Below are 14,517 nucleotides of genomic sequence, written 5' to 3'. Positions count from 1 at the left end.
GTCCTTCTAATGGAAACCACCCCACCCTAGGTGCCTGCAGGAGCTGCCATCTTATCGCCTGTGCTGCCCTGACCCTTAGCCAGGCCCAGAGCAGGACACCTGAAGCAGGCGGCGAGGATCCGGGCCCTGGGATAAGGGGCTTGGACCAGGGAGAGTTAAGGCAGCCTCTCTCTCGGTGCAGAAACGATAAGCTATACACCTGGGAAGATGTTGGGAGTGACAGTTCCAATCAGGTGTGTCAGCTGGGCTAGGAAGGGACCACATTCCCAGGCTTCTTTGTCCTCTGTGGTTCCAGGCGAGGGCTGGCCACAAGAGGAATGTCTGCGAGGTTCGGAAGGCGGAGGTCAAGGGTGCTGCGCTTCCCCTGGTGGGTCTTCCTGTCATTGTGAAGCAACATCCCCGCCAGCAACGCCTCCCTTGGCTTCACCACGTCCCCACCAAGTGGGGAAAACCAGCACCTTCCCCAGGCGGCTGTGTCATCCGGGCTGAGAGACAGATGGGGCCTCTGATCTGCCCTCCTGGTTTCCGGTCAGTCCTCGCCCTCGCCCGCCTCGCCCCCAGGGCTTCTTCCCGGCTGCCCGCCATGCTGACCTGCAGTGACTCCAGGAGGACCACCAGATGCAGGGGTCTTCCACAGGCTTCTCACCAGTTCCCAGGACGCAGGGGGACCTCGTCCCTGTGGTAATCCCTCATTTCGTATCATTCATCTTGGTTTTGCTGCCCTGTCAGAAGCCAGCTGATAACGGAGGAGGTTTGCAGAGAGAGAGAATAAAGCTGGCACACAAATCGGAGCAAAGCTCGGGTGGGTGGAAGGTTCTGGCAGCCTCACGTCACAGCTCTCACATCCGGGGCCTTCCACTGTCTCCCGCTGCCTCTGATGCTGTAGCAGAGACATTCCCTACTTGCAAAACTGCGGTGAGCTGGATTCCTGTCTCATCTTCCCAATTGTCCCAGGAGGTGGACAGTTTCACCTGAATTATGCAGATGAGTACACAGAGGCCTCGGGAGGTACAGGGATTTGCTGGGGCTGAGATAAGTGGCTGGTAGCGGAGATGGTTATTCAAACCAGGTCTGCTTGACTCAAAACCCACAGCATTTCCCCAGCCCTGCTGCCATCTCACGAGCCCCCTGTCCAGCATCTGATTCAAGTCCCCAGCCTCCCCCAGGTATCCCAGCACCCCCAGGGTCCAGGCCCTGAGCACACACCTAGCCTGTTCCCGGAGCTGGCGGTGCAGCCGTGGACAGCGCCAGGATCTGTGCTTAAGGAGCTGGTGTCCAAGTGGCTGGAGGCCAGCGGCACAGAAGTAGGCAGGCAGGTGAAAGAAGAGCGTTTCGTGAGTGCTGAAGGTTAAGAATAAGTAAGCGGGGGGATGTGCTTTAAACTTGGGGAGATGGAGAAGAGACCCACAGGACAGAGAGAAGAGCAAGATCAGAAAGTCCCTGGCCAGAGTGAGAGCGTGTAAGAGGGCAGCCTTCATGGCGGAGGAGAGCCGCGGCCAGCGTGCGTGGGAGCGGGCGTCCGGGTCCTGACTTATTGCTTTGTCTCCCTGTCCTGACACCCAGCCTCAATCTTGTCCCCCTGCCTTCCCCTACCCTCCACGGCCTGCACTCCATTCCCCTGTGCCCAGTGGCCACTGAAGCCCTGACTCAAATGACCATGGACTCAAAGCTCCACCCACTGCCTGTCTCCAGCCACCAGCTGCCACTTCCTCAGAAGCCCCTTGGCCCTGCACTTCCCATGGCTCCCTTAAGTGCCTAGATTGGCCCAGATTAAGGCCCTGGGATCAGATGCCCTGGTCCAGAGAACATCTGGACCCACCTACAAGCATCCTCCTGGGACACCCACCCAGACCCAGATCGCAGCTCACCCTAGCCCTCACCCCAAGGCCAGCGACCTTGCCCAAATCAAGCCTTCAGAGTCACCTCCAAGGACCCACCCAGGCCCCCACCCTGCCCCAGTCCTGCTCAGTTTCCCCCACATCCCCACCCAGCACTGAGTTCAGAACATTGCTCCCAACTCCTCCAGCCATACCTGTGAGGTGAGTCATAGAGGCCCAGGGTGGCTGAAAGCCCCTGCCTTGTGCCTCTGGCATCACGTCCCGCCCACACACCTATGGCACATGCCTCCTGCCCAGCATGGCCTGCCCAAGGCCACTGGAGTGTGCCTGGTGGGAGATGGCTGTGACTGGGAGGTGGGGTGGGTGTGGCGAGGTGATGCAGACATTCTGTGGTAATGCTCTGCCTTCTGTGGCCCCATCTCCATGACCACTGTCATCATAAAATAAGAACTGAAACAATACGTGGTAACGATAACAAAACAGTAAGACTAGCTCCCACAGAGGGCCTCCATGTGCCAGGCACGGCTCAAGGACTTTGCGTGGATTATCTCAACAGTGGGGAGGTAGGTAGGCAGGGTGATGCCCATTTTACAGGTGCACAAGTTGAGGCACAGAGAGGGGTGAGATTTGAGGAAGCACCAGGAGTCTGACCCTTCTCAGGCCCATACCCTTTCTGAGGCTGTGAGCCTCCAAGAAACCACCGGGACGACTTGACTCGTCATTTGAGAAGGGAAATCATTTCCGATGTCCTGGAAGCAACGACAGTCAGTTCACTCTGACACTTGTGTGTTGTTTAGGTTCCAAACCTTCCACCGCACAGACTTTGAGCTGTGCCTGCAGTCATTTTTTTTACTTTCTTCATCTCAGAAGGAGAGAGCATGCAAGCTACTGGTCCAGCCCTGAGGGGCCCCTGCAAAATTCCGAAGTCATGGAACAGCTTATACAGAGGTGGTGAGGGTTTACAACGTGCCTGTTGCAGGTGCAGGTTCAATGGATCCTGCCGGTGGATTTCTCAAGCATTTCCCCAGTTTTATGGGTGAGGAGATCAAGATCCTGAAAGGTGAAATAACTTGAGAGGTTGTGCAGCTGGACAGTGATAGATGTGGAGGCTGGACCTAGATTTTCTGACTCCAGATGGAATCTTCTTGTCTCCACCCTTCTGTTTCCCTGTTATCTGATCTTTTCCCAGGGGGGGTCTTCCCCCAGGAGGAGGTCTTTCCCCGCTGCTTCAGATTCCTGGGGCTTTGCTGTTGCTTTCCTTTCCCGCATTGCTGATGGTCTCAGGTATCAGTCATCTACACTTTTGTATGAGTAAGTCTCAATCAATATATTCTCTCTCCAAAAACATTGTCCTTCATTTTACCTTGGACAGTAGAGACAGTCCCCTGTAATGGGACAGTCTGGTCTCAGCAAACAGGCTGTGCCTGCTAAGAGCATACCTTTGCAAATAAAGGGGACCTTTAGCAGTCCATGCATGGTTTTCCATGCATGGATGAATGAAGGGAAACTTCCCTCCCACTTCCCTGATGCTCCTGGCACCTCCTTCCATCTTCAGGGTGAACCTGTGACGACTGCTTCCGAGGCTGTATCACTGCTCATTCTGGCTTGCGGCTTGTCCTGGACTCCATTTGGGATTGTGTGGAGCATTGCTGGAGGATGGATGTACGGTCTTAAGGGTTTCTTCATCACTTCTTCCCCAGCTCTGTGAATTAGCCCCTTCCTTGCTCTAAGGTAGACAGCTATTCTGTTTCCCTAACTTTCTAAAAACTCAGAAATAAGTGTTTCCTATCCTTAACTGCACTATAGCATCAAACACCCAGCAGTTACTCAAATAGGGACACCTTTTCCTCTGCTAAATTCCCTGCAGACCTCTGCCTTTCTCAAAATTCTCTTTTTGCTGCCTGATCCATTATTTATAGCATTTTTCATTTGATGGGAGTGAGGATTGCCCCACTCCTAAGACTCCAGCAGTGTTAGGCCCCCAACATACCCTCTCAAGAGCCCAGAGGATGAAGATGGTGAGCAGCGCGTGACTTGGGAGAGCAGAGTCAGCTGTTCCTCATGTCCATTAGTACTATGATCACTGTTGTTAATATTAATTACTGTTAATATTACTAATTATTAAATTGCCACCTTCACAGTGACCATTGCATTGATGGCATTGCTCATATCTTGGTGTAGTGGGCAAAGCAGGTTCTTCTGTGATCCCATTGAAGAAATGGAAACAGTGAGGCAGAGAGAGGTGGAGAGACCTGGGCAAGGTGGCCCAGCTTGTGTGTGATTCATCAGGATTAGAACCCAGGTACCCCTGACCATAGGACCCATGCTGCTTCTCAGTGTTATGATGCTTCCCCGAGAGCAGGGCTAAGAGTTGTGGGGTTCAAGGACAAGTCGGGGGTCCCATCGAGAGCCAAAGGGGGCTCCCATGCATAAGCCAGAAAACACAAAGAACATTCCTCCCCCAACATGCCAAGTAGCAGCCTGGGAATTAGCTTCTGTGGGATCCACAGGCATCTGGCAGATTTCCGCTCCATGGCTCCTCAGGCGCCCGGCTGCTGCCCTTTAAAGACAACCAAAAAATCCATTCCTGTCTTAGCGGAGCTAATGATCATCTATACATGCCTGGAACTCTGACCTCCAGAACCGGTCACGCCCGCTACTGAAATCCCTAGCCCTACTGTTTCATGACCCACTCCCTTCCCTGTTGCCTCAACACCAACCAATCAGAGATTGTGCACAACCGATCACGTACCGTGTGACACCCTTCATGCCTGATGTCACGTAAGCACAAAGAGTTAAAAGTTCCCTTCCTTATAAAAGAGCTCAGCAAGCGAGCCTCGGGGCACAGACACCTCTCATCTGTCTGCCTGCTGTTGCCTGTAGCAGCGTATTCAATAAACTGTTTTTTCACCGTTGTTTCTGGTGAATTCTTTTACCGCCTGTGGTACTGGCCTGCCTTGTCCCACAGCAAGAGTGGATGCGGGGAGCCAGGTGCTGCTGGGGTCTTTTTGAGGTCTTGACTTCGATGGATGCAGGTTAGAGTGCACCCACCCACCCGAGTCTCTGCCTGTCCTGTCAGCCCCCCTTTCCTTCTCCTGACCGGCTCACTCCTGCCCTCTCCCCTCTCTCTGTCCCCAAGCCCAGGGTGATAGGAGAGTTTGACAAAAATGCTCCAAACTGTCTGCAAAAACTCAGCACTTAATAGGAATGACTTTATGTGGAGCTGTGGAGAGAGTCCCAGCTTTTCCTCAGTTTCTCCTTAACTTATTCCACTAATGGTATCTAATTTAATTTTTTTCTTTCTCTTATATCAAGATATTCTTATGAGGGTGTGCGTCCACTTAATAACCATGTGAAACCTGAGAGCTTGCTCACTCTCCCGAACTTCAGTTTTCTTATCTATGTAGTGGGAACTACAGCAGTCCTTCCCTTGTAGGCTTGTAGGAATCAAATTTATGTATGTGTGCGTATCTCTGTGTGCATGCGTGCACGTGCACACACTGCTGAAATCAAATCAGTGGGTGTGATATTGTGACTTAGAACAAGAAATATCTATTTGGTCTTAGTCCTCAATATCCAGCACAGAGCTCTTAAAACCCTTGGAGCCTCCTGTGATGAGAACGATAAAGGTGACCTTTGTTGTGGTCTCTCCTGTCTCACTGCTGCTGAGGTGGTGGTATCCACACAGCACCACGTGTCAGCTGCTGCCTAGACCCCTCCTTGCTCAGCTTAGAGATAGTTTAAGCCTGATTGTCCCGGACAACCCCTGCCGACGAACCTAATGCCTTCTGCTGGGCCGCCACTGCCTATGCCACGTCGTGGATTAGTGCCCCCGTGGGGAGAGAGAGACTCCTTGTCATGTGTTCCTGGGCTGCAACACCCCACCAGGCGGGCAAAGTTCACCCAGAGAAATATCCAGTCTCATCTTTCTGAAAGGCAGGCAAGTAACAGGTGGACCTCTTTATTCTGTGAAAAAGCTTTAAAGAACTGGTCCAACGTTGGGTCTCACCTGAGCTGTATATAGACATCCGTGTTGTCACATAGCCCAAAAGTCAGCACCCTTATAGAGGCCGGCTAGCTGGGCAGCTGTAGGCCCACTGTTGGTGATCCAATCCACAGACAAAACTATGACCAGGTGGGGCACATGCAGTTTGGCCTGATGTAAGTATCTGGACTCCTGTGTTATTTAACCAAGATGCTGGTAAATGACAGCATTCAGGGAGGTTTTCTTTGAAATCACGGGAAAATCTGAAAGGAATCCGTTCATGGTTTTGAGAGGTTTCTTGGCCGCTGTGTTAATTTAATTGTCACCGTGGAGAGAGAGGTGCAGAGCACAGGGTACAGGGAAAGGAAGATGCAGAGCCTTACTCCATAGGGCAGGGTAATTGCGGTTAACACTTGGTGTGCCAGAGAATCTTGTTACAAGGGTTACTAACGGGCCCTGATACGCGCATACAAATGGACATTCTGGCAGGATGTCCAATGGCCAGAAGGGTTCCAGGTTTCGCCAAAGATTGGGAAGTTCTAACAAGTGAGTCATCCTTCCGAAAATACACAGGGATGGAGAAATTATCAGAAAACAATTTGAAACCCTACCTTCAAATAGTAGTGATTATTCACGAAACTGTCCCAGAAGACTGATTAGCCAGAGGCTGTGGAGTTATTTACTGATCTGAGAACTGCAGAGGACGATTCAGTACTCGCAGTGCACCAGCTCGTACACAGTTGCTCTCTAAGAAAAGGTAAAGTAAGAGAGAGAAAGCAATTATTTTAAAAAGTTCGGCTAGGATGTAAGAACCCCAGCTGGCTTTGGATATTTTCCTGACCTGAGAGTTTGAATGAACTTTCCTCTTTCGTTTTGAAAAGCAATTTCAAGTCAGTCAAGGGTTCAAACAAATAAGAGGCAAAGGGTGAGAAGAAGTCGAGGGTTGGGGATCTGGAATCAGCCAAGGGTTGGATGATTTCAGCTGTGCTGACTTTCCAGGGCGTGGTTTCCGTTCACTGTGGCGTTCCAGCAGACAGGACGAGGTGACTCCGTCGATTCTTGTGGAACCAACTTAACTTGTGTGTGATGAATCCACGGCTTAACTCCCTGCAGCTTCACCAAGGAAGACGTCACAAGAAGCATCTCATATGCTCGGCTCCAGCGAGGATGGAGCTGTTCTTCCGGAGGCTTATCTTTGCAAGATTTTAGCAGGACCCGGTATCCAGGACAGAAGTGGTGCAGGGGAACATCTGTGGGAAATACTAACCAACTAGGAGCAAACTTATATATAACAGTTAAAGTAGCTCCCAATGATCGCACATACCTGACAATATAGTTTTTTTGTTGCTGTTGTTTAATTGAAGTATAGACAGTTTGCATTGTTGTGTTAATTTCTAGTGTAAGGAAGAGTGATTAAGTTATACATAAACATACATTCCTTTTCATATTCTTTTTCATTATAAGCTGTCACAAGCTATTGAATATAGTTCCCTGTGCTATACAGTACGACCTTGTTGTTTATCTATTTTATGTATAGTAGTTTTTTAATTAGCTTTTTTTGTGGGGGGTGGTGGCTGGGGGAGGTAATTAGAATATTTATTTTTTACAGGAGGTACTGGGGATTGAACCCAGAACCTCATACCTGCTAAGCATGCACTCTATCACTTGAGCTATACCCTCCCCACCTTATTTTCTGTATAGTAGTTTTTATCTGCAAATCCCTAACTCCCACTTTATCCCTCCACCCTCTTCTTTCACCCTTGGCAATACAGTTCTTTAATGTGAGTTCCTTCGGGATCTCCTAAACCAATTTGGGAACACAGGAAGGGTCTCTCATAGGACATCTCATAGGGGCTCAATTGGAGATTGCTTCTAGGGGCCACCCTTACCCAAAGCAGGGCAACAGGTAAGGCGTTAAATTAGCTTCCTGAAAAAATTCTGGCTAAAGTCTTTTGAAGAGTATGAATCATCTTTTCTGGTTTACCAGTAGACTGTTGTCGCCAAGAAGCATACAGTTTCCAGTGAAGATCTAAATCTCCCGAAAGCCCTTGAGTTATTTTTGCTGTGAAGACTCGTCCTCCGTTGTCACTCTGAATAGACATAGGCAGCCCATACCTAGGGATTATTTCTCTTATTAGGGCTTAAGCAACCTCAGAAGCTTTTTTTCAGACCATCCGGGAAGGGTTTCTAGCCAACCAGTAAAAGTGTCTAAAAACACTAGTAAGCATCTGAGGTTCCCAGCGGCTCTCAGCATCACAGTGAAGTCAATCTGCCAGTCTTCTCTGAGTCCAGCACCTTGAGCTTGAACTTCTTTGATTACTGGGGGTGACCCAGTTTGGGGATTGTGTCTTGCACATATCATGCATTTCTGAATGACCTTTTGAGTTGCCCTTTGCATGTGTGGTCCTACAACAAATTCTGAACCCACTGGAGGGCGGCACCTCTCCCAGAGTGGATGTTCGGATGTGCATAACTCACTGCATGCTCCACAAGATGCTCAGGGATGAGCCTTTACCTTGTCTGTTATAAATCCATCCTTCCGTACCGTCTATCGTCAGCGTCCTGAGAATGGTCAGGACTCCTGTCGGAGTCTCAGTCATTGGTCCTTTTTGAGTCTTCACTTTGGGTGAGCATCTTGTCAAGTCCACACCAGGGATTAGGGTCAGCATCGGGGATTTTGGTGCTTTGGTTTCGGCTGCCAGCTTTGCAGCTGGATCTCCTAGGCTGTCCTCCTGACTAGTTAGACAGTTAGTCTGACTTCTGATGCCCTGGACAATGGCCAAAGGCCAATTCCTTTGACTCATAACAGTTTCTAATATGTTTAGAATTTTTTTAGCATGTTTAATTTCTCTTTTTCCTTTCCATTAGCAGTCCTCTCTCTTTCTAAATAGCAACATGGACATGGACCACTATACAAGTGTATATTTAGAGTTTGGGAAAATAATGACTTACCTTTACACAGATGGAGGGCTCCCATCAAGACTTTAGTTCTGTCTTTTGTGCAGAGGCATCTGGTGGAAGGGCTTCTGCTCCCACTGTCTTCGGATGGTTCACCAGTGCACTCCCAGCCTTGCATTGTCCCTGGTCCATAAAGGTGCTTCCATCTGTGAACATCTTAAGGTCCAGATTCCCCAGTGGCAGGTGCACTGGTTCGGGATGGCTAGAACAGACCTGTTCAGTTATTTGAGTGCACTCATGTGCAGCTTCCTCAGCACGAGTGGGCAGCGGAGTGGCTAGGTCTACAGTGTAGGCTGTTTCAGACTGTTACCCAGTGAGATAGCCGGACATTTTCCCAATCTTGCTGAAGTCAACTGGTACCGCCCCTTCTGTTCTAGGGGCGGAAGTACACAAGGAGGGGCGGATACCATGGTAGGCTGTCCCAGTGTAAATCTTTCCGCCTCTTGTAAAAGGTCACGGGTGGGCGCCACAGCCTGAAAGCAAACTGGCCGCCCCCTGGTGACAGAATCTAATTGTTTTGGGAAATATGTAACAGATCTCTTTCTATTGCCCAAGTTTTGAGTCAACGCTCTGAGGCTAATTCCTTCTCGTTCATGTACAAACAAGTTGAAAGGCTTTCTGATAACTGGGAGACCTAACCCCGGGGCAACTAGTAACTTCTCCGTGATATATGGAGTGTCTTCTGACACCTCTCAGGCTAACCTAGAGGCTCATTGCTTCCTCCTTTGAAAACCTCATATAAGGAATCTCTTTGAGTCCAAGATTCAGCTCCAAATGCAGCAGAACCTGGCCGTTCCCAAGAACCCCTCGAATGTCTCTTCATGGTGGGACCGGCAACCCTGGCTATAGCTCCCCTCTGCCAGGGAGCAGGTTTCTCTGTCCTGTAAGAGTTTGAAGCCCAAGAATTTAATAGCAGTCTGGGAGATCCTGTGCTTTTTCTTGGACACTTTATAGCCTTGTTCAGCTAGGAAGTTCAAAGTCAAAATCGTATTCTGGTCTGAGGTGTCCTTTGTTTTACCGGCAATCAGGCTATCATCACATCCTGGAGTAGGGCTCCCCCACTTAGATAATGGTCCCTTAAGTGTTTTTCTAGAATTTCTCCCAAATAGCATAGGGGAATTTTTAAATCCCTGAGGAAGTGCTATCCAGCAGGACTGTTTGACTTCTATGTCAAGATCCTCCCATTCAGAAGCAAACAATTCTTGGGACTGAAATCTCAGGGGTATACAAAAAAAAAAAAAAAACAAAGACATCTTTCAAGACCAACACAGTGAACCAACAGATATCTCTAAACAAGGCAGCGGGCAGAGTGTATGGCTTAGAGCCCACCGGATGGATATCTTCCATAATTGATTAATTGCTCTCGAGTCCTGCACAAACCAGTTTCCATCTGTCCCTGGCTTCTGGGCTGTTAAAACTGGAGTATTAGAAGGTGACCAGCAGGGCATGTTAAACTCTACTCAAGGAAGGCTGTTAGCAGACTGGTTTAATGGGTCTTGTCTTGGGTGTGGGATTCTGGCCCTAGGATGGAGTCTGACGTACATAGGTGCAGCCTTCTTCACCTTCCCTCATCCCCTATCCGCCCACACCTGCGGAATCACCCCGTGGTATTTCCTCCAGAACCGTTGCAGGCTGTTCCTTATGGGGTTGGAGTAGCAAGGCTTGCGATGCTCAAGCCTTCTCTGGTGGTGCTTTGATGTCCGTTTGTCCCGATGCAGCAGTGACCTTGGCATTCAACGTAGTTACTAAAGCTGGTTCCTGGAGAGGAGTGGGGCACTCAGGCATATATGAAAAGCTGTGCTTCCGGTGTCTCTTCTCCATCTGACAGTCTGGAGAAAGGGCTTTCTCCGGGTTTCCCCAGACACCCGAGTTACTAGCATAGTCTCAGAAGAAAGTCTAGAAAGCTGGGTGTTTAAAACCGAGTGGGTGGCCTCCGTATCGATCAGAAAACCCCGAAGTTGATTTCCCACCTTGATAGTCAGCGGGGCTGCATGTGGGAGACACTGCTGGACTCGGCAGGATTAGAGGAGCCCCGGGACTCGTCATTGTTGGTCACCGACAGCTGATGTTTGCCTTCCCCAAGAGCCTCCCTCAAGATAGGACACGCCTTTTTCCAGTTGGATCCCGGTACCTGACATCCCTCTCGGGTTGGAGTTTGGGGCCCGGAGCCTCCCAACTTTGGCCAAGTCTTGCGTCAAGTCAGTCACTGGCAGGGTGGCCTACTGTTTCATTTTTCCTTCTTCCTTTTTCTCCTGAACCTGGTCTCTGTCATTAAAAACTTTAAAGTCAATGTCAAGAAGCTGAGACCTTGGCATCCCCAGGAGCCCCTTCTACCTTTTGCCAGTTTCTCTGTATGTCAGGGGTGCTTTGGCTAGTGGAAGCCGTGTTCACCACCTTGGGGACCTCTATCTGTCCATCACCTATAGACTTTAAAACCCCTTTCTAGAAACCCTGCAGGGTCTTCACTCGGCTTCTTTTTAACATCCTGTACTTTATGGGCTTCTTTGTTCAGGCAGCCCCTTTCTGTAGCCCTTCGAGAAGGCAAGCCCGATACTGTTCAAGTTTTGGTCCGTCTCCAGTGTTCACACTCCAGTTAGGATCTGCCGCTGGTGTAGCTAAGGCAGCCCGCCCCAGGATGTTAAGGGTGTCCATCTGTCTCCTCTCCACTCTTCTCTGGAACATTCAACATTCCTCTGAAGTGCGGAGGGTGTTCAATAGATTTTCAACACGAGCCCAGGTTGGGTTGTGAGTTACAAGAATGGATAAAAACAAGATTTTCCACTCTCTGGGGGTCATCTTTTGGTGGGTGGTTCTTTGAATTGAATAGGTCTGAAGTTGACAAGAGGGAGTGGACCCAGATCCGTCCCATCAGCCGCCCAGATGCAGAGCCCACTCCCCCAGGAAGGCTCTGCCTTAATGGCAGTTGCCCTGCCTGGATTAGGTTAGCTCCCTGGTCACACTGAGAACCCTGGTGGATATGAGGAGGGGAGCCCCTTCTTGCTCCTTGACCTCAGGGGTGGGAGGCGCTGGGCCTGGGGCTGTGGCTCAGCCTGGGCAGTGGTGATGGAGGAGTGGCAGCGCCACCACATGGGGGAGGAGCAGATGGACCGAGGAGTGTTTGAGTGATCAGAAATCGTCTTCCTTTTCGCTAACATCTGGCAAAACAGGTTTCTTTGCCTTTTCTCCTTGTTGACCCATATCTTACCTTTCTTTTGCACAGATATAATAACATTAAAGACTGAACAGATGTTATTTCATCCCATCTTTCTTCCCATTTACAAAATAAATCTAACTGTAAAATGGCACTGTAATCCGAACACCCTTTCTGTGGTCCCTTTTCTCCTGATTCCAAAGGGTACTGGATCCAGGCAGTACTGCAAAAAAATCCACTGTTTTACTTCTCCCCATAGACTCATAGCTAAAGGTCAACAGTTTTGGAGAATACCACCAAAAGGGCTGCCGATGACATCGAATTAGCATTTCCCGTTTTGGAGGGGTTTCGTCTCCAGCTGGCCTCAGCGATGAAGTCTTCCTCAGGGTCCTGAGTGAGTCCTGATTGTGTGGTGCTTGCAGAAACCACCTGGGCCAACAAAGTCCCCGCAAGTGAGCCCCAGACAAGGTCCATGAACAATGAAGGCCCCGAAAGGTGTGTTTTCTTAAAAGGGGAGGTCCTGTGAGGTCATTGCTTGTCACGGGCAGACAGCCCGACACTTCTGTGAATTCTCCTGTCACCTTGGGGCATCCTGAGGGCACAGAGGGAACAATGACTCTTCTCTTTGGAGTCAGAAGACCCTCATAAGATGAATTCCTAGGGGAGTTTTGCTACAGCCACCATAAACCTCAGCCCCAGATAGCCAATTTTTAACAGATTAAACAGTCAGACAGACAAATAAGAGAAACAAAACCAAAACATAAACCAAATCAGAAACTGGAACCCTGGGAATCTGACCCAAGTTTGGAGCCCCTCAGCAGCTGTGACTTTTTGTATTGTCCCCCTTAGGGTGGGCTTCCCATTATCTCATCAAAATTGTACCATGTGGGCCTCTAACCCACAATCTTGCCAAGATTGGCAAGACAAGACAGCTTAGGCACATATGCTTTTTAAAGGTTACTTACCCAAAAAGACATCTTCTAGACCCAGAAACTGTTTTTCAGCCACAAAGGGAATTTAGGCACATGCCCTGAAGTTGAGTGGGACTGAGCGGGAAGGGATCCCCTGGGGACATACATCCCTGGGGTGAACAGTCCCAGCAGCTGCTTGGACTCACCCACCGGTTCCCAATCTGGGCAAGGGGCCCACGAGCCCCACGCAAAAGGTCTGCCTGGACTTGCCTCCTGGCTGGCTTGCCAAACTTTATTATGAACCAGGCTCGTTTGCCCCATGCACAGTAAGCTAAATTGAGATGCTGAGGTCTGTAGTAGAGAAAGAATTTATTCACAAGGCGGCCAAGCAAGGAAACTGAAGGACAAGCCTCAGCCCTGCCTCCTCAAGGCGAGGGGCGTGGGACGTTTATGGGCTAAAGAAGCAGGGTGGTCTCAGACATGGAGAAAAGGGGATTGGCTACAGGAAAGACAGGAGGTGATCATGTTCTGTGCAGGTGAATCTAGGCTACATGCTTCTTCATGGGATACGTGTTCAAAAGTGGAGATTCTTATCATGATCTGAGGACAGTGTTTCTGGCCCTCCGACATCAAAAGGTCATTCATCAGACACCTGGGCAGTCCCAGTTTGGGGTCAGCGGTCCCAGCCAGTCTTGGCCAGCTTGAACTTGGCAGGAGCTGACTCCAGGTTCCTGGAAAACAACTAACCCCCCATTACTAGAATGACCCATAGGTCAGAGGTGTTATCTAGAGGGGCGGTTAAGAAGTCCCGTGACACGTCACAGAGGCTATGTGACTCTTGGAGGGTATGCAATCAGAGAAAGGGAAAAAGCAACTAAAGCAGGCTTGATCAGCAAAGGCAAGTGACAAGCAGAGGGTTCTGACCAGCTGTTTCCACGTCTGCTGTCCTGTAAGGCCCACTCAAGGGCTTCTGCTAAGGCACCAGCTTCTGTCAACACTGCGAGGCATGATTTCCATACGACTTCCAAGAGATTGGCCCGTTCAGGCGACCATAAACCCAGTGCAACCCCCTGCCCCCAACTGAACACGTGGGTAAACTGAGTCAGGACAAGTGATGGCTTCCTCAGTCGCCCAGTACATTAGGGGTCACCTATGTCTGGAACCCAGAACACAGGCCCAGGCCCATGTGTCCGGACCTCTCAGAGCTGCCTGCTTCCAGCCTGCACCTGGGAAGTGGGGCAGAAGCCAACAAACATCTGTGTCATGTGGCTGGTATTTTCTAGCAATGCCAGGGCACCCACACCCTTGCTCTTCTGCCCAGGGCAGGAATCTGGAGTGGATGGTTCTACTCACCGTTCTGAGGTTTACGGGGTACCAAACACTCAGTCCTGGCAAACCAGGCCCCCGCTGGTGCATCTGCTGTGCACACACGCTCTGCCTAGCCCAGGGCTAGGTGCTGTTTGGGAAGAGGGAGGAAAAGCAGGCCTGAGCTTCTGAGGGGTGAGGGAGGGAGCCAGACGTGCTGCTGTCTGGGCGTGCGCCCTTGTACGGCCCGCTGGCCAGGCTGCTCCAAGGGGAGGGGCGGGAGTGGAGGAGGCAGGCTCATCAGGTCCCGGGCAGAGGCCCATCCTGTTCGCAAGTGAGGCTTGTGGAGCTTGGAGGCTGCAGGCTGGA

General features: G+C 50.3%; 1 long non-coding RNA gene across 1 annotated transcript; it reads right to left on the bottom strand.

Moving 5' to 3' along the window:
* Nucleotides 1-5,911: 5,911 nt before the first annotated feature.
* On the bottom strand, nucleotides 5,912-14,334 carry LOC140697184 (uncharacterized). The gene is made up of 3 exons (XR_012074033.1): nucleotides 14,197-14,334; nucleotides 8,776-8,983; nucleotides 5,912-6,570 (listed from the first exon to the last, which is right to left on the bottom strand). It is a non-coding gene; the product is annotated as an uncharacterized lncRNA (long non-coding RNA).
* Between the last annotated feature and the right edge of the window lie 183 nt (nucleotides 14,335-14,517).

Source organism: Vicugna pacos, chromosome 6, assembly GCF_048564905.1.
Source record: "Vicugna pacos chromosome 6, VicPac4, whole genome shotgun sequence".
Taxonomy (NCBI): Eukaryota; Metazoa; Chordata; class Mammalia; order Artiodactyla; family Camelidae; genus Vicugna; species Vicugna pacos.
Note: the sequence above shows the minus strand (reverse complement) of the source record. Positions and strands in the feature narration are given on the sequence as shown.